General features: G+C 37.3%; 1 protein-coding gene across 18 annotated transcripts in view; it reads right to left on the reverse strand.

Annotated features, from left to right (window-relative positions):
- The window catches only part of Tbc1d5 (TBC1 domain family, member 5), a 516,940-nt gene that overhangs the window by 475,398 nt on the left and 18,953 nt on the right, over positions 1–22,589 (reverse strand). For 2 of the 18 annotated variants that reach the window (XM_063267573.1, XM_039084051.1), the window contains exon 1: positions 1,121–1,236. The exons of the other annotated variants lie outside the window; for them this stretch is intronic. The gene's annotated coding sequence lies outside the window, so the exon portion shown is untranslated. Of the gene's footprint in view, positions 1–1,120; positions 1,237–22,589 lie in introns of those variants that run through there. 18 annotated transcript variants of the gene reach the window in all.

The raw sequence follows: 22,589 nt of genomic DNA on the forward strand, positions 1-22,589 counted from the left end.
GTGCGTGCGTGCGTGCGTGTTATTTTTCTGTAAGTTTTGTTCCTTTAGAAAAGGCTGACTAGGTGGACTTGTTTTATGCTGTTTTGTGTTTTGTTTTGCCATTTTTTGCATATTAAGTGTGAGAGTTTGATTAAGAATGGCCCCTGTAGGCTCATGGCCCCTGTAGGCTCATATATTTGCATGCTTAGTCCCAAGTTGGTGAAGTGACTGGGAAGTATTAGGAAGTGTGGCATGTTGAAGGAGGTAGACTTTCTTCCTTATGGGTGGGCTTGAGGTTTCAAAAGCCTACATCTGGCTCAGTCTTTCTCTGTGGATCAAGCTCAGCTACTGCTTCAGTACCATGCCTGTTTGCCATAATAAACTAACCTAAAACTATAAGCAAGCCTCCAGTTAAATGCTTTATTATCCGAGTTGCTTTGTGCTGGTTAGCCTTTACCTCCTGACCTAAGCATGGCCATCTAAACAAATCAGATCTTGAAAGGAATAGGAATAGCCAGTTGTGGAAGAGACCTCAGGCAGTAGCAACTCATTTAGTGAGGAAAACATTTAATGGGTTGGGTAGGGCCTTCTGGGGAAGCGTACATTATTGGCCAGGCCAGGGCACTGGAGATAATTCATTCGCACATGGAGGAATTGTAGCAACTGCCCTATATGGCCTTATAAGGGAAGAGGAAGTTTAACCTGGCTACTAGGTTAGGTGATGTCTGGGACAGGGCAGAGGAGGGAGAAGTTGTCCCATTCTTACTCCAGGCCAGTTCTCCACAGTCCCATGGTTCCCTGGTCCCGTAGCTTTGGTCATAGTATCTATTCATAGCAACAGCAAACTGTTCTTTCGTTTGTTTTCATTTTCATTTTTGTGGGCATTTTATTATGCTTTCTGCTTTGTGTTTATTTTTTTTTTCCTTTTTCTTTTTTTCAGAGCTGGGGACCGAACCCAGGGCCTTGCGTTTGCTAGGCAAGCGCTCTACCACTGAGCTAAATCCCCAACCCCTATTTTTTTATTTTAAAGAAAGAGAATAAAAATACTGAGGTGAATAGGGAGATGGAAGTGTATGGTAGGGGAAGGGAAAACAATCAAGAAATATATAGAGTAATCTTTTCAATAAAAGATAATATTTACAGGTGTGGTGTAATCCCAGCACTCAGGACACGAAGCAGGGGGATCTCTGCTAAGTCTGAAGCCATCCTGCTCTGTATAGGAGGGCCAAGGCTCTGTTGCCCAGAGAAACCCTGTCTCGGGGGCATCAAAAGATAGTATTTAAACAAACAAACAAACAAAACCCCACAAAAGTCATATATACTGTTTTATACACCTAGGGGAACTGGTTTCTAGCTGAATGGAAAACCAGATACAATGATCACATTATAATACAAATTCAGAAGTTATTTGCAAATTTTGTTTTACTTTACTATTTGGGTAGCAATAAACTTTAGTGTTCACATAAGCAATACACAAACAAATGCAGAAAATTTAGAAACAATAAGAAAACTCAAAAGCCATCTTTCAATCTTAAGGGTATGCCCCTAAGATGTTGAAAATGAATTTATATTCTGAAATACAAGGCTTGGAAGAGAATCTATCAAAAGTCAAGAACTATATGAAGTTGCTATTTCAAAATATTATATTCTAATATAATATAATTTCTAAAGAAATTGTCACAAATATCTCCTTGCTATTATTACCCCTTTACAGTCAGGCTTACTAGTTACTTCTCTGTGTATCCCTAATCTCTACTAATAATTAATCCACATTTTAAAATTTTGTCATTTTGACACTGCAACAATTCTCTTGGAATGAGATCATAAAGTGTCCTTTAAACCAAACACTACTCCAGCAGTCAGTCAGTGTTCCCCCCCCCAACACACACACACAATGTGCATTGTATACGTATGATAGCATATGCAATTAACAAAAACCAACATAAACAAGAGTAGAATTAGATTGCTTTCAATTTTTTGAAATATTATTTAGTAAACTGGCTTAAAAGTATGTAAAACTTTCGTTCAATGTAAAAGGTAGAGCTACAACAAATCAATTCTTTGAAACGGAAAAGAAATTCCTTTTAGATTTATCTTAAATGAAACTAAGACAAAAAGAAACATTGCAAAAGCACCTGAAAGATAAAAAAGAATAGAAGCTATCTTTGATGAAAGATCAACCCTTTACACTGTCAATGTATTGAAGAAAAAAACTTATAAAATACAGTAAAATTTTTAATCACATTCTTAGATGTCACAACAATGTAAGGTTACTATAAAAGCTTCTAGGGTTGGGGATTTGGCTCAGTGGTAGAGCGCTTGCCTAGCAAGCGCAAGGCCCTGGGTTCAGTCCCCAGCTCCGAAAAAAAGAATAGAAAAAAAAAAAAGCTTCTAGACATTTACTCTGAATTTGTCTTTAATTCATCAGAGAGAAATGAAATCATTTTGTCCCTCAGCACTGTCTCTGTTACGATCCTTTGAAAAGCACTGGTCTGAAATACAAATAAAGCGGGTGCAGATGGCTTAGCAGTTAAGAGCACAGGCTTCTCTTCCAGAGGACCTAGGTTCAATTCTCAGCACTAACACGGTAGCTCAAAACCATTTCTAACTCCAGTTCCAAGGGGTCCAATGCCTTGTCTGGCCTCTGAGGGTACGAGGCATGCATGAAACATACAAACATTCAGACAAAATACCCATAAAAACAATGTGGTTTTAATATAAATAGTTTAATATTAAAAAATATAAAAGAGAAAGAAACTATATATATATATATATATATAATAGTCAACTAGCTAATGGAAGATAGAAGGAAAAAGACAGAAGGACTCCCGAGAAGTTGCAGAGTCGGCGTACATAGAGGAAAACCAACAGAGACCTTGTCTCCAGTGAGGCCCTGTACCCACCTTTGTCTTTTACTTTTACATATGCTGTGGCATATGTTCACTTCTAAGTACACATACAGATGTGTATAGAAACACTCATACACGACAAATAAAGAATTAACAGTGTATCAGTAAGAACTGAAAATATTTCCGATTATATTGAACAGTCTCCCAATTTCCAACACCTATCCTTTTCACTAGGAGGTGACTTACATATTTCAGCATACTTATATCTCAAATACTTAAGTACAACAGACTCTCTTACTTTCAAATACATTTCTTTTGAAGATATTAGTGCTTGTACTGATACTAGACACTAAATTTATCTCACAAGTCATAAGTATTATTTAAAATATTCTGAAATCAAATGTAAATTTAAAATCTACTACGTAAGCTGAAACTATGGCATCATACCCACAAAGAAAAACTTAATACCTTCATAAATGTTTGGGTTTTCTCAAATATTTGAAGTATGACTAACTGAAGCATCACATTAACTAAATGGAATTCTGGCTTTATATGAAAAAGATTCAGTAATGGCTAAAAACTTAGAGAGTAACACCATGTGAGAATACATATACATACATATGTGTGTATATATGTGAAAAGAATATACCCATGTAATGTAAAAAGAATAATATTTAAAATCCACTCAATGGCAACTTACTAATCATGCTACCATAAAATGAAAAGATAACCATTAGGCATATATAGCAGACAAACAAACAAAAAAACGATACACTAACCTACTTGACTCAGGGCCACCCAATTCAAATAATGTAGCAAGATTATGATTCAATGAATTTGCTAATTGGAGTTGGTAAGATTCACACACACTACCTCTAAGAATACAGAAAAGGAATTTAAATAGAAAAAGCTGAGCAGATTTAAACTTCCATCAAACTAAAGACTAAGGTAGCTAAAAACTGTCATCAATACTTAGCCATGAAGAATTTATGTTATTTATGTTACTAGAAGATGGTTCAGCCTGGAAAGTGTTTATCACCGTCTTCCACCCAGAAGACTAGGGATGGAGGTGATTAATGACCTGATGATCTGTGTGATCTGTTGGGACAGTCCAGATCAAGTTTCCACAAGCAGGACTGCAAGTGGTTAATAGTCTAGGTGACCTTTACGTTATTTGTGTGGCCAGGGGCTTTCCCAGGCTCCAACAACCAGGAGCAGAGATAGATAACAGTCCAAACGACCTCTACTGTCTGTATGACAAAGATCACACCAGAACCTCCCCATGGCCCTCAAGATAATACGCGCAGCCACCTTCAGAACTCGGCTTCGTGGAAGATGTGACATGTACTTTGAGGAGAATGTCAATGTAATTATGCCTCCGTGTGTACAGAGGATTGTATTATACCAGAAAACTCTTCCAAATTGTACTGTACTTAACTGTCCCTACAATAAAACTCCTGGTGTTAGACTCTTTAAAAAAAAAAAAAAAGGGTCAGGCATAGCAGTGTGTACCTATGGTCTAGCACTGAGGAGGCACAGACCTGAGGATCTCTGGGGCTCACTGTGCAGATAATCTGGCTGAATCAGTGAGACCCAAGTTCACTGAGAGATACTGTCTCAAAAATAGAGAAGATTGACTGAGGAAGACACCAGATATGGATCCATGTGCACCCACATACATGCACGACAGACAGACAGACAGAGAAGGGGGGGTGGGGGGGGGGAGAGAGAAAGAGAGAGAGAGAGAGAGAGAGAGAGAGAGAGAGACCATTTAGAGAAAATCAGTGGTAGGATTCTCAAATCAGAGAATTCTTCTCCAAACTATTTGTGCCTGTTCTGTACTGATATAATTCCTGAGAAAACAGCAAACAATTTAGCAGTTTAAAACTGACTTTAAGTTGGAAGTTTATGGTGAAGTTAAAAGAAAATAAGCTACTTCAACTAGATATTAATGCTCAGCACAGGAGACTGTTTAGCCTTACCATTTCGAACTTTACCAACTCACACCAAGCTTAAACGCCAACCCATTCTAAGACGAATACATAAATAAAATAATGCATGGTGACTTTTGAGATTTTACTGTTATCATTATCCCGTATGTATCCCAGTTCTTCAAAAGAATTTTTTTCCTTAAAGTAGACTTTAAAAAGCACTTACATGGGCACATTCATGTACAAAAAACGTTCCCCAAATTGTGACTTTTTTCATTTTAAATAAGAATAAACAAAATTTTGAACAACATAAAATAAAACTGAATGTACTTTAAAAATAGATTTTAAATTGTCAAAGTAAATCATAAGGATATTACTTTTTTATTTTCTTCCAAACAACAACAACAAAAAAAAAAGGCTTGCCTCTAAATCTGCCAATGTCAATGAGGATGTGAGCATTATTATAGAGATTTTAATAACCAAAACCACAATATCTAAACACTAAAATCATGAATCAGGATCACAAGCACTTATTCCAAAATATCTGTAACAGGCACTGTATTAGCCACTGCTCTGGAACTAAGACCCTAAACTAGTAGAGTAACCATTTCTCCTCCGTGTTACATATATTGCCTAGTCACGATACTTACATCAATTGCTCCCACTCCGAAATAGCCGTTTAGAATTCGAATCTGAGATGAATGCAGCCTGTTTGCATGTCTCTAAAGAGCAGACCTAAAGGTCAACTGCTCAAATCACAATACTATTCTTTTTTCAAAATAGCTCACATTTTATATTTGAAAGAAAATATATGAAATGTTTACAGCTAATCAGCTATTATCCCCTATAAAACTAAGCACATCAATGAATTAAGAGTGTCTTTATATACCACAGACAGAGATACAAACACAGACACATACATGTCTACCCACACACATTAATGTGGTGCCAGAGAGCGAGCCCTGGGCCTCACACATGCCGGACAAGGCTCTACCATTGAGCCATATTCCCAGCCTGCTGTTCTTTCTCTCTTTCTTTTTTCATCTTTTTTTTTTCTTTTAGGGTGGGTGGGGAAGTATATAATTGGTGAGGCCATCCTTGAACGTTTAATCCTCTTGCTTCCACCATCACGTACCTGGGATTTCAGGACTAAACCACCAGGCTAGGTTCCTCTGAAACTTTTGAAGTAGCATTTTATTTTTCAATGGTTAGTTCTTAAAATTCACTACATATTATTCTACAGAAGAATACTTGCTAACTACTTTATCATCATCTTTCCCATCAATTAAGAACTAACACTAGTGTTAAGCTGTAAATATTAGCAAGAAAATCAAGTAGAAATAGTTCATGCCTTGTTCTCACCTAATTATAAAAATTATCTTAAAAGGTTATGTGACTTATTGCAAATTCTATATACTTAAAATCATAACTATTCATAATTATATATCCGAACTGAAATTATAATAAATTAAATATTCTGAATTTAAATTATCATTATGAATTTTACAATTAAGCCATTCTTATAATTTATATGAAATCTTTTAACAAAAAAATAGATATAAAATTCTACGACCTTTTTGTAAACAAAGTCATTAATTTTCAGTCATCTTTTGATTAGATTGACATTTACATGTAAAGATATATAGGTTATTATTTTTTGATTTAAGTTCCTACTAACAAGTGTAAATAAAAATCATTAACTAAAGGTTATTTAAAGTTTTTCAATTTAAATTAGGTTCCCTAAACTTGGGATAATTTTTGGTAAATGCTTTTTGTTTAAAAAGTATAAACTGCCATGTAATTATAAATGCAATTTAAATCTGTTACTTAATTTAAGATAATTTAAATTCAAAGACATCAAGAATAGTTATTATAACTTTTAATTAGACTATGGTTGAGATACTTATTCTAATGTCACTTTAAGAAAAACTAAGGTTATATACCATTTCCATTTCATTTTACTGTCATTTTATCTTATATTAAAATTAATCCTTGTGTTCTCAGAGAACTGCACTCATTTTCAATCTTCAATAACATTTGTAAAATGTCTATAGTCAGGTGCAGCCCATAATGAATTTGTTAGTCAATATGAACTTATCTAAGTAGTTTATGGATAAATTTCCTAGAATCACTTTAAGAGACCAAATTTTACTTCATGGATGGTTATTGATGAACTATTTAAACTACCATAATCAAAAATTTTTACAACAAAAATCAATGTAACAAATATCTAAGTAAGAAAAATACTTTACATTCTGCTGTAGAAACAATGTTTTCAATATTTTACCACACACAAGTCAGATAAACAAAGTAGTTTAGTAATTCTTTATACGAGTTTTTATCTTTGTGAGTTAGACACAAATTTAATAATCACTGTTACTTAGCGCACTTCATTCACAATTGCACATAGAAGATACATAAACAGCAAAAATACATATCTATATCTGTTTATAAAAAGCTAAGATTCCTGATATAGATTTAGATATAGATATGGAAAAAACATGCTATACTAAATCTTACAGAAAATTTACTAACTGGCTTTTCAGGTTGAAATTTTTAAAAGTATTTTTAAGAAATGCACATAGTACCATTACAATATCTGAGTTGTTTCCAATTAAAATTTATATTGAGTAAAATTCATATTATGCCTTCTAATTTAAATGTTAATTTAAATGTCTAATTTAAATGTTTAAATGAGAATGTTAGTTCTCTGTCCATTATAAAAGAGTAAACTGAAGGTCATGTGCACAACCTCTGGAGAGGAGGCTCTACCTTAGAGCAGCAGTTCTCAAGCTGTGGGTCATAACCCATTAGGGGTCAAACTGCCATTTTACAGGGGTCACAGAAGACCATTTGCATGTCAAAAATGTACATTACAATTCATAACAGTAGCAAAATTAAACTTATGAAGTAACAGTGAGAACAATTTTATGGTTGGTGGTCACAACATGAGGAACTATATTAAAGAGTCGTAGCACAAGGAAGGTTGAGAAGCACTGCTCAATGGTAACCACTCTCCTAATTTGAAGGTAAATTCACATCTCACCTTTTAATTACATCTTTTAATTCTATTGTTATGTTATCACACTAAAAATATTTGCTACTTTTAATTCGATAGTAGTTTTGAGATCTACTTGTACATCAATCTACTTATTTAGTCTTAATTATTATAAAATAGTAGGGCATATATTTTATTTATCCATTCCCCCACTAATGAACATTTGCAGTATTTCTCATTTTTCACTATTACAAAGTTCTAAAAGATATTCTTGAACAAGTCTCTGTCTGTCTCTCTGTGTGTATGTGTGAAAGAGACCGAGGGAGAGATAGTGAGAAAGAGACAAAGAGAATATAGTTTCTCTAAAGCAGTAAGCCTCTCACCTGAGGAGCTATATTTGGTACTAAGTAATACTTATGTTTGTGGCTTACTATAGGTAGCAAGTTTAGCAATGTCACTGACCTCTGTCTAGTAGAGATCAATAATACCCTATATGACCAACAAAAATGTCTCCAGACACTGTTAGGTGTCCCCCAGTTGTAAAATGATCCTTCTGAGAACTGCTGCCCTAATGTCTCCAGAAAGAATGGGGAACATACTTCCCACTTACCTGGATACTGCCCAACTGTTCACTAAGTATCTCTACCAACATACATTTCTACCATCATATAATATTCTCTATTTCCAAACATCTTTAACAAAACTTGATAATCTACAGTGATCGATTTTCTAAGGAAATAAACCCCTAATTATCCAAAGGGAAACACCACTAGAAGGTATCTGAGGTCAAGTGGTGTGTACATGTTTCTACTAGAAAATAACGCCTCTAAACTTCAGTAAGAACATTACAGAATAGTCCCCTTCCATTCCCCTCCCGCTCCCCTGCTTCCTCCCCCCCACACACACATTTTTTGAGAATCCACGCTATTAATATTAATATACTGAATTACTTCAATCTTCTTAAAACTGTCGTCTCAGAAGACCCAAGATTACAATGCCTCGTCTACATTTCCTGCTAAAGCTTTCAAAACCAAACTGTTTAAATAACTGACTGAAATATGCTGAATGATGTCATCATTTAGAGTACAATTTTCACTTTTAATGCTGACTTCTAAATAAGAAAGCAGACTACATATAAGCAGTCAGACATTTACAATAAAAATATATACCTGTTAAGTTATCAAACTGACCTTAAAAATGGATTCTAACTAAATCAAAATGGTGACCTAACCACACATTCCAAGTCTTTCTCTCTTGTCACAAAAATTAAATCTAAACCATGCAATTACTAAATTCCAGTCCTCACACAAAGCATCAGCTAACATCCCTGTTTATTAGTTCTGTGAAATGTCTGTGGCTATTTTCTAATAAAAATTCTTAAATTATATAGCCAACCTTTGTGGGGCTCCTGATGCAGGCACCCACATAAGCATTTATAATGAATGCTATGGCACACTAATAGTTAACAATTTCACTGTCAGTTATTGCAACTATACCAGATGGTTGACAGAGGGTGAAAGAGTGAGAAAGAGACTAGATGACTAAGGCAGATTACAAACTAAAAGGAACACCACAAAGATAGGAAACAATAGCTCACTGTCATTAAAATTAAAAAATAAAATACAAAAATATAGTTACCTTGAGAGTGTTCCAAATTTAAAAGGGGGTGGGTGGGGAGAAACTGAAGACAGTGTGAGTAATAAGAACATCCCAGCACACCAGCTCTCCATGTCTCTCATGTTCCAGCACCAGAAAGCCAAAAGAAACAGATCTGTCCCCTCAAGGAATGGATAGTAAGAATGGCCCATGGTGAAAATCAAATTAGAGAAGCATGGTACCCAATCTAAAGATCTCCCTCAATATTCTAATCTAAGGAATCATAAAAGTTGCTGGGGAAATGTACAGGATGACCAAACAGATGTTTTAGGAAGATTAATAAAGAATCAAGAAGAATGAACTAAGGAAGAAAAAAACACAGATGAATCAATCTGGAAACAAAGGTATACAGGGTCCTGAAATCCAGGAATCCTGAAGACCCTGGCTGCAAAAACCAAGGAAACAAAGTGAGCTTGACACATCACTGGCTTAATAGTCTAAAAAGGGAAATGAGGGAAAGTGTCTATATTTATTTATTCATTCCATCAGGAAACACTTCAGTAAAACTCTACTATAACATCTTTAGCACTACTAAGTTCATGTAAGTGTCAGAGGAGCCCTGAGGCTTGACTCTGAGATCTGGGACAGAGCACTGCATTTCAAGACTAGTGGTTATTGCCATCTTGTAAGGAAGTGCTGAGGATTTTATCTTAAGAATTTTATTTCTATCTAAAGTATTTTTATAACAGATATATACATTTGTTCCCAAGAGTTTTAAACATATATCCTGAAGTCATAAATAAAAATAATGTATTAAGTATAAGATTAAAATGGTAAATGCATCTCCAATATCTTCTACTTCTATGTTCCTCCCCAAATCTGTCCTGCCCCATACACAACAGCTAATCAACATCATACTGAACTGAACGTGACTGCGTTCTTACTTTTCCCTCCGTATGTAGAATACAAACTAAAACATTTAGCTATTGTCAGTATTGACTTTCCTATTGTATGTGGTGAGCACTCCCATACTGTTTGGTTAAGAAACTAAATACTAGTTTTTAAAGTGATCAGTGTGGACATCGGAACCTGGAGCTCATCCACTGCAGTTAAATAGCACATCAGTATATGAGCACGCCACAATTTATTCACTCTACCTCTAGCTGATGTGCATTTGAGTGCTGCCACACATGTGAGTGCAACCATGTTTTTCAAAATGATCTTGAACACATTTCCTGCATACATATCCAACTAAAAGAGAAGCCGTGTCCCAGGGTAACAAGAGGTATGCATGTGGCAAGGTTTTCTAGAAAGGCTTAAAAAGGAAGGAGGCACAGGTAAGGAGGGAAAGAGGGAATATTGACCAAAATCAAAGGTGTATTTTAAAAATTTGCTGTGTAAGCTGGGCAGTGGTGGTTCAAAGCTTTAATCCCAGGCAAAGGCAGAGAAATCTCTGAGTTTAAATCTAGCCAGTAAATAAATAAAATAAAATATAAAAAAAAGCAAAAACTGTATTTTATAGATTTATAAGCCAACTTTTAAAATGAGTATTAGAAGAAAGATAGCATGTATGGGTAGGTAACACTGGTCCTAGAAGCCATATATTATTAAACAAAAAAATATATTGATTTAAGTGAGGCAAGCCTTCTTGGGTGCCTCCCAGCTACGTGATAAGACTTATTGTTCAAGATATCACACAGCATGGATGCAAGATACAGAGAGATAGGATGAAACTAAGGCAGACATTTGTAAAAGTGAAGCAACTAACCAATCCCTGGTTAGATTTGAGCCCTCTGGTACTATAAACCCAGTCCAAAAAATATTGGCTAGGGAGATCATAGATTCTAGGAGGAAATTACTACATCATTTGGCTAAGTTGAAATGACACTAAATTGCCTTCAAAAAATATTCATTTATACCCAAAGATATATGTTACTCTCAGTCTTGGTCTTCTGGAAAAGCTTCTTCTTCAATGGTTGCATAAATGGGTGAAAAGAAAGTAAGAACTGGGAGATAGGGAGAAGACTGCAAATGCCAAAAATATATCTTTCATCCCATAACTGCCAGGTATTGTGTTACAATGTCTAAAACTTACAGTTTTTAAATCTACATTAAAATAATTACAAATCTCTGTTACTGAGCATCATAGATATAAATACACTTTGTAGATTAGATGACCAGGTCTTCAGGACAAGGTTAAGGAATCAGAACACTCAAAGAAAGTGTCATACCAAACAAACAAACAAACAAAAGAACAAAAAGTGCAGGGGTTGGGGATTTAGCTCAGCAGTAGAGCGCTTGCCTAGCAAGCACAAGGCCCTCGGTTTGGTCCTCAGCTCCGGAAAAGAAAAGAAAAGAAAAGAGAAGAGAAGAGAAGAGAAGAGAAGAGAAGAGAAGAGAAGAGAAGAGAAGAGAAGAGAGAAGGAAAGAAAGAAAAAAAGAAAGAGAAAGAAAGAAAGAGAAAGAAAGAGAGAGAGAAAGAAAGAAATAAAGAAAGAAAGAAAGAAAGAAAGGAAGAAAGAAAGAAAGAAAGATGCAAAATCTATAATAAAAAAAAACACTTTATATAAAAACACCAAACCTACAAATAATAGGTAGAGAAATAGAAGAGATCCAGGTCAGAAGCACAGAAAATATTCAATATTCTCAAAAAAAATTATAGAAGAAAACTTCTCTAATCTAAGTAAAAGATGCCTATCAAGCTCCAAGAGGCATACAGAATACCAAACAGACAGGCTCAGAAAAGACACTCTGCTCATTGAATAATAATGAAAACACTAAATGTACAGAACAAAAACTATTGAAAGCAGAAAAAAATTAACCCACATACAAAGATAGACTCATCAGAACCGTAGCATATTTTTTTCAATGGAGACCATGAAAGCCAGAAGAGATTGAACTAAGTTCAAAAACAAGTTATGAAAGACAACATACAGATGCAAACACAGAATACTACAACTAGCAAAACTATCATTTGTAGTTAATAGAGAATTTTTTTATGATAAAACAGATTTAAAAAACTTATGATCATTGATCCAGCTCTACCAAAAATATTATAAGGAATATATAGATATGAAGAATAGACACCTAAGGAAGATACAAGAATAAATGAACTACAGAAAACTAACCCAAGGAGATCTAATAGAACATCACAAAGGCAATAAAAGTGGATAGAAATCAATACACGTTCCATAATAACTTTTATTATTGGTCTCAACTCCCCAGTGAAAAGATACAGACTACCAAGTTGAATCAGAAAACAGGAACCCGGGGGCTGGGGATTTAGCTCAGTGGTAGAGCGCTTACCTAGGAAGCGCAAGGTCCTGGGTTCGGTCCCCAGCTCCGAAAAAAAGAACCAAAAAAAAAAAAAAAAAAAAAAAAAAAAAAAAAAAAAAAAAAGAAAACAGGATCCATCATTTTCTGCCTCCAAGAAATGAATTTCAGGCCCAATAGACACACCTTGGCATAGCAAGCAAATGGAGCTAAGAAGCAAGCAGTACAGCTATTCTATGGCTAACAAACTAGACGTTAAAGGTAAAATCCAACAATGGTGTACTACAACCTGAAGCACATCTACTTCTAGCATAGAAGCAGCCAATTTCACAAAACAAATACTATTAGACTTTAAACCTAACACAGTGACAGAGGTCAAAAGGGAACAATGTGCCTACATCAAATGCTCAAGAACTCTTTAATTAGTGACCTAACAATGCAGCTAAAGGCCCTGGTGGAGGGGTACCAACATTCTTACAAGTAGGTAGGAAGAGATGAGGAAGATAAGGAGTGGGGAAAAAGTGACCATGGCAGTAGCTGTTGGTCAAGTGGAACTGGTATGCATGCACAGCAGCCAGGTGCAGAGAGCAGAAAGTTGTGGGTTGACACCTGAATGGGAGCTGACACTGGAGATCGAGATGCTGGATATTCAGACTGTTTAAGAAAGTAGCTAGCTCTGAATGGGTGTTCCTTCTGCCTCTGTTCTAAACTTTGCCTCCCTATTCCCTACCAAGGGTATTCTTGTTCCCCTTTTAAAGAAGGAGTGAAGCATTCGCACTTTGGTCATCCCTCTTGAGTTTCACGTGTTCTGTGCATCTAGGGCAATTCAAGCATGTGGGCTAATAGCCACTTATCAATGAGTGTATACCATGTGTGTTTTTCTGTGATTGGGTTACCTCACTCAGGATGATATTTCCCAGTTCCATCCATTGCCTATGAATTTCATAAAGGCATTGTTTTTGATAGCTGAGTAATATTCCATTGTGTAGATGTACCACATTTTCTGTATCCATTCCTCTGTCGAAGGGCATCTGGGTTCTTTCCAGCTTACACTGGTGATCTTACTAGGCTATTCATTGCTACCTATGAGGTCAGAGTCCAGGGTCAGTCCATGCATAGTCTTTAGGTAGTGGCTTAGTCCCTGGAAGCTCTGGTTGCTTGGCATTGTTGTTCATATGGGGTCTCGAACCCCTTCAAGCTCTTCCAGTTCTTTCTCTGATTCCTTCAACGGGGGTCCTGTTCTCAGTTCAGTGGTTTGCTGCTGGCATTCGCCTCTGTATTTGCTGTATTCTGGCTGTGTCTCTCAGGAGCGATCTACATCCGGCTCCTGTCGGCCTGCACTTCTTTGCTTCATCCATCTTGTCTAATTGGGTGGCTGTATATGTATGGGCCACATGTGGGGCAGGCTCTAAATGGGTGTTCCTTCTGTCTCTGTTTTAATCTTTGCCTCTCTATTCCCTGCCAAGGGTATTCTTGTTCCCCTTTTAAAGAAGGAGTGAAGCATTCACATTTTGATCATCCGTCTTGAGATTCATGTGTTCAAGGAATCTAGGGTAATTCAAGCATTTGGGCTAATAGCCACTTATCAATGAGTGCATACCATGTATGTCTTTCTGTGATTGGGTTAGCTCACTCAGGATGATATTTTCCAGTTCCAACCATTTGCCTACGAATTTCATAAAGTCATTGTTTTTGATAGCTGAGTAATATTCCATTGTGTAGATGTACCACATTTTCTGTATCCATTCCTCTGTTGAAGGGCATCTGGGTTCTTTCCAGCTTCTGGCTATTATAAATAAGGCTGCGATGAACATAGTGGAGCACGTGTCTTTTTTATATGTTGGGGCATCTTTTGGGTATATGCCCAAGAGAGGTATAACTGGATCCTCAGGCAGTTCAATGTCCAATTTTCTGAGGAACCTCCAGACTGATTTCCAGAATTGAACCCCATTTTTTAATAGGGTTATTTGTCTCCCTGTGGTCTAACTTCTTGAGTTCTTTGTATATTTTGGACATAAGCCCTCTATCTGTTGTAGAATTGGTAAAGATCTTTTCCCAATCTGTTGGTTCTCATTTTGTCCTAACAACAGTGTCCTTTGCCTTACAGAAGCTTTGCATATGGCCCATACATATACAGCCACCCAACTAGATAAGATTAATGAAGCAAAGAAGTGCAGGCCGACAGGAACCAGATGTAGATCGCTCCTGAGAGACACAGCCAGAATACAGCAAATACATAGGCGAATGCCAGCAGCATACTGCTGAACTGAGAACGGGACCCCCGTTGAAGGAATCAGAAAAAGGACTGGAAGAGCTTCAAGGGGCTCGATATGAACAACAATGCCAACCAACCAGAGCTTCCAGGGACTAAGCCACTACCCAAAGACTATACATGGACTGACCCTGGGCTCCAACCTCATAGGTAGCAATGAATATCCTAGTAAGAGCACCAGTGGATGGGGAAGCCCTTGGTCCTGCCAAGACTGATCCCCCAGTGAACGTGATTGTTGGGGGGAGGGTAATAATGGGGGGAGGATGGGGAGAGGAAACCCATATAGAAGGGGGGGTGAGGGGTTAGCGGGATGTTGGCCTGGAAACCAGGAAGGGGAATAACAATCGAAATGTAAATAAGAAATACTGAAGTTAATAAAGATTAAAAAGAAAGATAGAAAGTAGCTAGCACCTTCCGCTTGGTTCTTTCTGCTGAGACAGACTGCTAGCTAGTCTGCTCCCTAGAAGAGGCTATATCCTGAGGAATACCAGAGGTCACACTGCACTCAGAGCATTTGACTCCTAGCCAGTCTGCTCCCCAGAAGGCATCATGTCCTGAGGCATATCATAAGATTGGCTGCACTCGGGGGCTGGAGAGATGGCTCAGTAGTTAAGAGTGCCAACTGCTCTTCCAGAGGTCCTGGGTTCAATTCCCAGCAACCACATGGTGGCTCACAACCATCTGTAGTGGGATCTGATGCCTTCTTCTGGTGTGTCTGAAGACAGCTACAATGGACTTATATATAATAAATAAATAAATCTTTAAAAAAAAAAAAAGATTGGCTGCACTCAAAGCATTTGATACCACATCCTGAGGCATTCCAAGAGATCTGCTGTACCCAGGGCATCTGACACAACAGTCGAAGACATCCCAGGAGATCCACTGCATCCAGGGCTCCACAGGTGGAAGGCATCCCAGGAGTTCCTCTGTACACAGGGCAACTGGGCAACTGACACCACAGTCTGAAGTCCTCCTGGGGGCTCTGTGGCATGCAGAGCAACTGACCCAAAAGGCTGAAAGCCTTGCTGAAGTTCTGCTGCAAACAGGGAAACAGAAACCACAGTCCATAGGGCCCCTAAGAACAGCTTCACACAGGACAACAGTTTGACTGCTCCTCTGAAGACCCAACAGTCTGAAGTCCTCTAAAGAGATCTACTGCAGCCAAGGCAACAGATCACAGATCAGCAGCTTCTCTGCCCCTGGAAGATTCCCAAGTTGGAAGGCCCCACAGGAGGTCTACTACAGCCAGAACACAGGACTACCAGGAGACATGTAGCAATCCAGCAACAGAAGAGACAAACTCCAGACAAAGTCATCCACCAGTAAACACAAGGTATAAACAGATGGCAAGAGGCAAGCGCAAGACCATAAGAAACAGAACCCACTCTATGTGGCCATTATCAGAGCCCAGTTCTCCCACCACAGCAAGCCCTGAATATACCAACACACCTGAAGTCAGGAAAATGACCTAAAAACCCTATTTCATGAAGCTAACAGAGTCCTTTAAGGGTGATTTAAATAACTCACTAACAGAAATACTAGAGAGCATAGGTAAACAGATAGAAGCCCTTAAAGAAGAAACAAATCCCTTAAAGAAATACAAGAAAACAGGTGAAGGAATTGCATAAAGCAGTCCAAGACCTAAAAGAGGAAGTAAAAACAACAGAGAAAACACAAACAGAGGCAAACCTAGACATGGAAAACCTAGGAAAGAGGTCAGGAATTAAAGATGTAATCTTGTATCACCAACAGAATACAAAAGAAAGAAGAGAGAATCTCAGATGTAGAAGATACCTTAGAAAAGAATGACCCAACTGTCAAAGAAAATTCAAAACATAAAAAACCACTAACTGGAAACATCCAGGAAATTCAGGACACAATGAAAAGACCAAATCTGAGAATAATTGGAATAGAGAAGAAGGAAGACTCCCAGCTCAAAGGACCTGAAAACATCTTCAACAAAATCAGATATGGTAACTTCCCCAACCTAAAGAAAGAGATGGCCATAAAGTTACAAGAAGCTTAAAGAACACCAAACAAATGGGACCAGAAAAGAAAATCTTCTCGTCACATAACAAAACACTAAACACAGAGAACAAAGAAAGAACGTTAAAAGCTGCAAGGGAAAAGGGCCAAGTACCACACAAAGGTAGACCTATTAGAATTACACCAGACTTCTCAACAGAGACTATGAAAGCATGAAGAGACTGGTCAGAGGTCATGCAGACTCTAAGAGAACACAAATGCCAGCCCAGGCTAGCATACCCAGCAAAACTCTCAATCAACATAGATGGAGAAACCAAAAATACTCCAGGACAAAACCAAATTCAAACAGTATCTATCTACCAATCCAGCCCTACAGAGGATCCTAGAAGGAAAACTCCAACCCAAGGAAGTTACCTACACCAAAGAAAAGATGATATTAATCCTCTTACAAAGAAGCCAAAAGGACAGAACCACAAGCACATAAAGCCACCTACAAAAACAAATACATCAGGAACCAACAGTAATCTATTTTAAATATTTCTCGATATTAATGGACTCGACTCAATTATAAAAAGATATAAACAGACTAGATATACAAACAAGATCCAGCATTTTGCTGCATATAAGAAGCACACCTCAATAACAAAGACAGACAGGCACTATCTCAGAGTAAAAGGCTGGAAAAAGGTATTCCAAGCAAATGGTCCCAAGAAACAAGGTGGAGTTACCATCCTAAAATCCAATAAAATAGACTTTCAATCAAAAGTTATCAAGCATGATGAAGTACACTTCATATTCATCAAAGGGAAAATCCACCAAGAGAAAGTCCTATCTATACCCCAAATGCAAAAGCACCCACATTCATAAAAGAAACTTTACTAAAACTGAAAACACACATTGAACCCCACACAATAACTTCAACACTTCACTCTCACCAATGGACAGTCATTGAAACAAGGTAAACAGAGACACAGGTGGGGAGCTGTGATAGGCCAGCCATGTTGGACTTCCAGAACCATGATTTTACTGAGTTGCTGGAAGCAGAGAGTTTGCAGCTAGCGGAGAGCCGCCAGGAGAGATACCAATCTGAGATAAATTAGCGCTAGTTCCAATGGCTTGCTGGAGCCAGAACTAGGGATCACCAGGGCACACACAGAAACAGGTCCTACCACTTTTTATTTTTACTGCATCATGGATGTTCCTCAGAAGATTAGAAATAGATCTACCTAAACCCCAGCAATGCCACTCTTGGTAATATAACCAAAACATGTCCTACCACTGACTTGATCACAAGGGCACACGTTCCACTATGTTCAGAGCAGCCTTATTTGTGATAGCCAGAAGCTGGAAACAGCCCAGATGTCCTAGGACAGAAGAGTAGATACAGAAAATGTGGTTCATTTACACAAGAATATTACTAGGCTGCTAAGAATGAGGGCATCCTGAGTTCTGCAGGCAAATTCATAGAACTAGAAAATAACATCCTGAGTGAGGTAACTCAGACCCAAAAGGACATGCATGTTTTATGTACTCACTAATATGTGGATATTACCAAAAAAAAAAAATTACAGAATACCCAGGATATACAGTCCACAGGACTCAAAAAGGTCAATAAGCTGAAGGGCCCAAGTGAGGATGCCTCAGTTCCACTTGCGAGGGAGAAGAAAGCAACCACAGAGGGGAGAAAGGAGGGAACTGGGAGAGAAAGAGGAAGGGGCAAGGAGGGAAACACGATCTGGTATTGGGTTGGGGAAAAGGACTGAAGGCCTGAGGGCCAGCTGGAAGAATGGAATGAACATTTGCAATGAACATTTGAAAGTAAATTTATGTAGCTAATAGCGTATACTGTAACACACGACATGAAACACTGCAGCCGCTAAGATATTTTTGGTATGTTTTAATTTTTGTTTTCTTTCGGGGGGGGAGGGTTAGGTAGGTTGCAAGGGCAGAGGGCAGATACAAAGGGATAGGGAGATGATTAATATTGGGGTACATAATGTGAAATTCACAAAAATCAATAAAAGGTTTTGTTTTAAGTAGATAGGAAGAGATAATCAAAAATCAGGGCTCAAATTCATGAAATAGAAGCAACAACCAAAACAATACAAAAAAAAAAAATCAATGAAACTAAGAATTGGTACTTTGAAAAATTAACAAAAGTGACAAACTGTTAGATAAGCTAGCAAGGAGAAATTATCCAAAATACTAAAACAGAAAAAATGAATACTAAATGAAAAAAAGAGACATTACAACTGACAGTGAGAAAATTCAGAAAATACTAAGAATGTAATTTAATAGTCTATATTCCACCAAACAGGAAATTCAAGGGGAAAAAAATGAATGAATTTCTAGATGTATACAATCTACCAAAGTTAAATAAAGATGAAATAAATACTATAAATAGATCTATAACAGCCAGTGAGATACAAGCTACAATTAAAACTCTCCCAACTCAAAAACATCTAGTACAGAATTCAATCAGAACTTCAAAGAGAAACTAATACCAGTACTTCTGAAACTATTTTAAAAAGAAAAAAGAACATTACCTATTTCCCTGATATCAAAATCAGACAAAGATACCCAGATCCCAAAAACTGAAACTGTCTCTGATCATGGATACAAAATTCTCAATAAAATACTTGTAAAACAAATTCAAGAACACATCAAAAAGAATACTGATCTTGATAGTTTACCATATCTAAATCGATAAATATAATCTATGATATAAACAGACTAAGGTGCTTTAAAACATTACCATCTCATTAGATGCAGAAAAGACCTTTAATAAGATCCAACTCAGAATAAAGAGCCTGGAGAGACTATGGATACACGGATATCTCAATACAGTAGAGGCAACAGACAAGAATCCCATCACCAACACCATCCTAAACAAAAAAGATCATCTCCACTAAAGTCGGAGTAAGATATGGATATCCATCCTTCCCACTCCTGTTCAGCATAGTACCTACCTAGGGCAATAAGACAAGTGACTACAATGAAGGGGACACAAGTCAGGAGTAAGAAACCAAAACATCTTTATTTGCAGATGATTTGATTCTATACCTACAAGACCCTAAAGATTAAATCAGAAAAGTCCAATAACTGATAACTATATTTTAAAAAGTAGCAGAATACAAATTAACAAAAACTCAGCAGCTCTCCTAAATAAAAATGACAAAAATTTTACCCTCCTCCCCAAAAATAAGTCAAGAAAACAATAACATTCAATATCATCTCCAAAAAGAAGAAAATCAGTCAGTCTTGGAATAAATCTAACAAAAGTGGTGAGAAGATTTGTTGGACTGAAAAACTTTTAAAGACCAAAAAAAGAAACTAAAAATATACCAAATGAAGGAAGGACCTCCCATATGCATAATTGGCAAGATTAATGCTGTGAAAATAACCGACCAACCAAAAGCAATGTACAGATTGAGTATAACCACCATCAAAATTCCAATACAATTTTTCAGTTGATAAGACAATGTTAAATTTCATGTGGAAACTCAAAAGACCCAATATGGTGATTCCAAAAAGGAATGCCCCTACAGGCTCTCCAGGACCATGACTGTCTTCATGCCACCATCCTCTGCACCATGATGATAATGGACTAAAACCATGAAACAGTAAGAAGGAAGCCCCCAAGTGCTTTCTTTTATAAGAACAGAATGCTGACTAGGACAGAAGCTGGTACCAGGGACTGGGATATTGCTGTGACAGGTCTGACTAGGCTTCTTGGTAGATTGTGGACTTTGGGGTTTTGGGTTAGGAATGCAGGAGCAAGGAAGAGGGGAAAACCATGGGTCTGAAAGCAATGTACATTGTGATGGCCTAGCTCTCAAAAAGTTTTAGAGATTATTAATAAGTGACCTAGAGATCTGTCTTATGGCATTTGGGTAGAAAATGTGGGGCTGGAGAGATGGCTCAGCAGTTAAGAGCACTGACTACTCTTCCAGAGGTCCTGAGTTCAATTCCCAGCAACCACATGGTGGCTCACAACCATCTGTAAAGAGATCCGATGCCCTCTTCTGGTGTATCTGAAGACAGCTACAGTGTACTTATATATAATAAATGAGTAAATCTAAAAAAAGAAGAAAGAAAGAAAGAAAGAAAGAAAGAAAGAAAGAAAGAAGGAAGGAAGGAAGGAAGGAAGGAAGGAAGGAAAGAAAGAAAGAAAGAAAGAAAGAAAGAAAGAAAGAAAGAAAGAAAGAAAGGCAGGAAGGAAGGAAGGAAGGAAGGAAGGAAGGAAGGAAGACAGACAGACAGACAGACAGAAAGAAAGGAAGGAAGAAAGAAAGAAAATGTGGCTGTTTTCTGTTCTTTTCCAAAACCAAAGCAAAACAACAAACAAACAAACATTGCAGAGACAATTTCAAAACAGCCTAGTATTGACTATGTTGTACGGTTATTAGGCCAATCTATAATAAAAAGCTGGTAAAATGCAGGCTGAATAAAGAAAAATACAAAATGTACAGAAATGGAACACTAGGAAAAACTTAAACCCCTGATGCTAATAAAGGAAATTGTGACCTCAGGGCAAGACCCCACTCAGTTAAGCTTTCAACTTGTGAAAATGAATTAAACCCCACCCCTTTAATCCCAGCACTCCAAAGAGGCAGATAGATATCAGAGTTCCAGGCCAGCCTGATCTACGGAGTGAGTTCCAGGACAGGCACACTTAGTAAAGTATCAAAAAACAGAAAGCTAGTAAAAATGTATTTGAATAAGAGGGCTATGTTCTAGCCCCCGCTTTAGAGTCAAGAAAGGAGGCTTCATCCCAGGGATACAAGGAAGGTTAAATATACGGAAATCCATCAACGTAATCCACTATATAAACAAACTCAAAAAAAAAAAAAAAACACATGACCATTTCATTAGATGCTGAGAAGGCATTAGCAAAAATTCAACATCCCTTCATGATAAAAGTCCTCAAAAGATCAGGAATTCAAGACCCATACCTAAACATAGCAAAAGCAATATACAGCAAACCAGTAGCTAACATCAAATTAAATGAAGAGAAACTTGAAGCAATTCCACTAAAACCAAGGACTAGACAAGGCTGCCCACTCTCTCCCTACTTATTCAATATAGTACTCAAAGTCCTAGCCAGAGCAATCAGGCAACTAAAAGAGGTCAAAGGGATACAAAATGGAAAGGAAGAAGTCAAAATATCACTATTTGCAGATGATATGATAGTATACTTAAGTGACCCCAAAAGTTCCACCAGAGAACTATTGAGCCTGATAAACAACTTCAGCAAACTGTCGGAGTATAAAATTAACTCAAACAAATCAGTAGCCTTCCTCTACTCAAAGGATAAAGAGGCTGGGAAAGAAATTAGGGAAATGACACCCTTGACAATAGCCCCAAATAATATAAAATACTTCCGAGTGACTCTAACCACGTATGTGAAAGATCTGTATGACAAGAACGTCAAGTCTCTGAAGAAAGAAATTGAAGAAGATCTCAGAAGATGGAAAGACCTCCCATGCTCATGACCTGGCAGGATTAATATAGTAAAAATGGCCATTTTGCCAAAAGCAATCTACAGATTCAATGTAGTCCCCATAAAAATTCAAACTCAATTCTTCATAGATATAGAAAGTGCCATTTGCAAATTCCTTTGGAATAACAATGTAATCCCCATAAAAATTCGAACTCAATTCTTCATAGATATAGAAAGTGCCATTTGCAAATTCCTTTGGAAT

The sequence above is a fragment of the Rattus norvegicus genome, chromosome 9 (assembly GCF_036323735.1).
Source record: "Rattus norvegicus strain BN/NHsdMcwi chromosome 9, GRCr8, whole genome shotgun sequence".
NCBI lineage: Eukaryota > Metazoa > Chordata > Mammalia > Rodentia > Muridae > Rattus > Rattus norvegicus.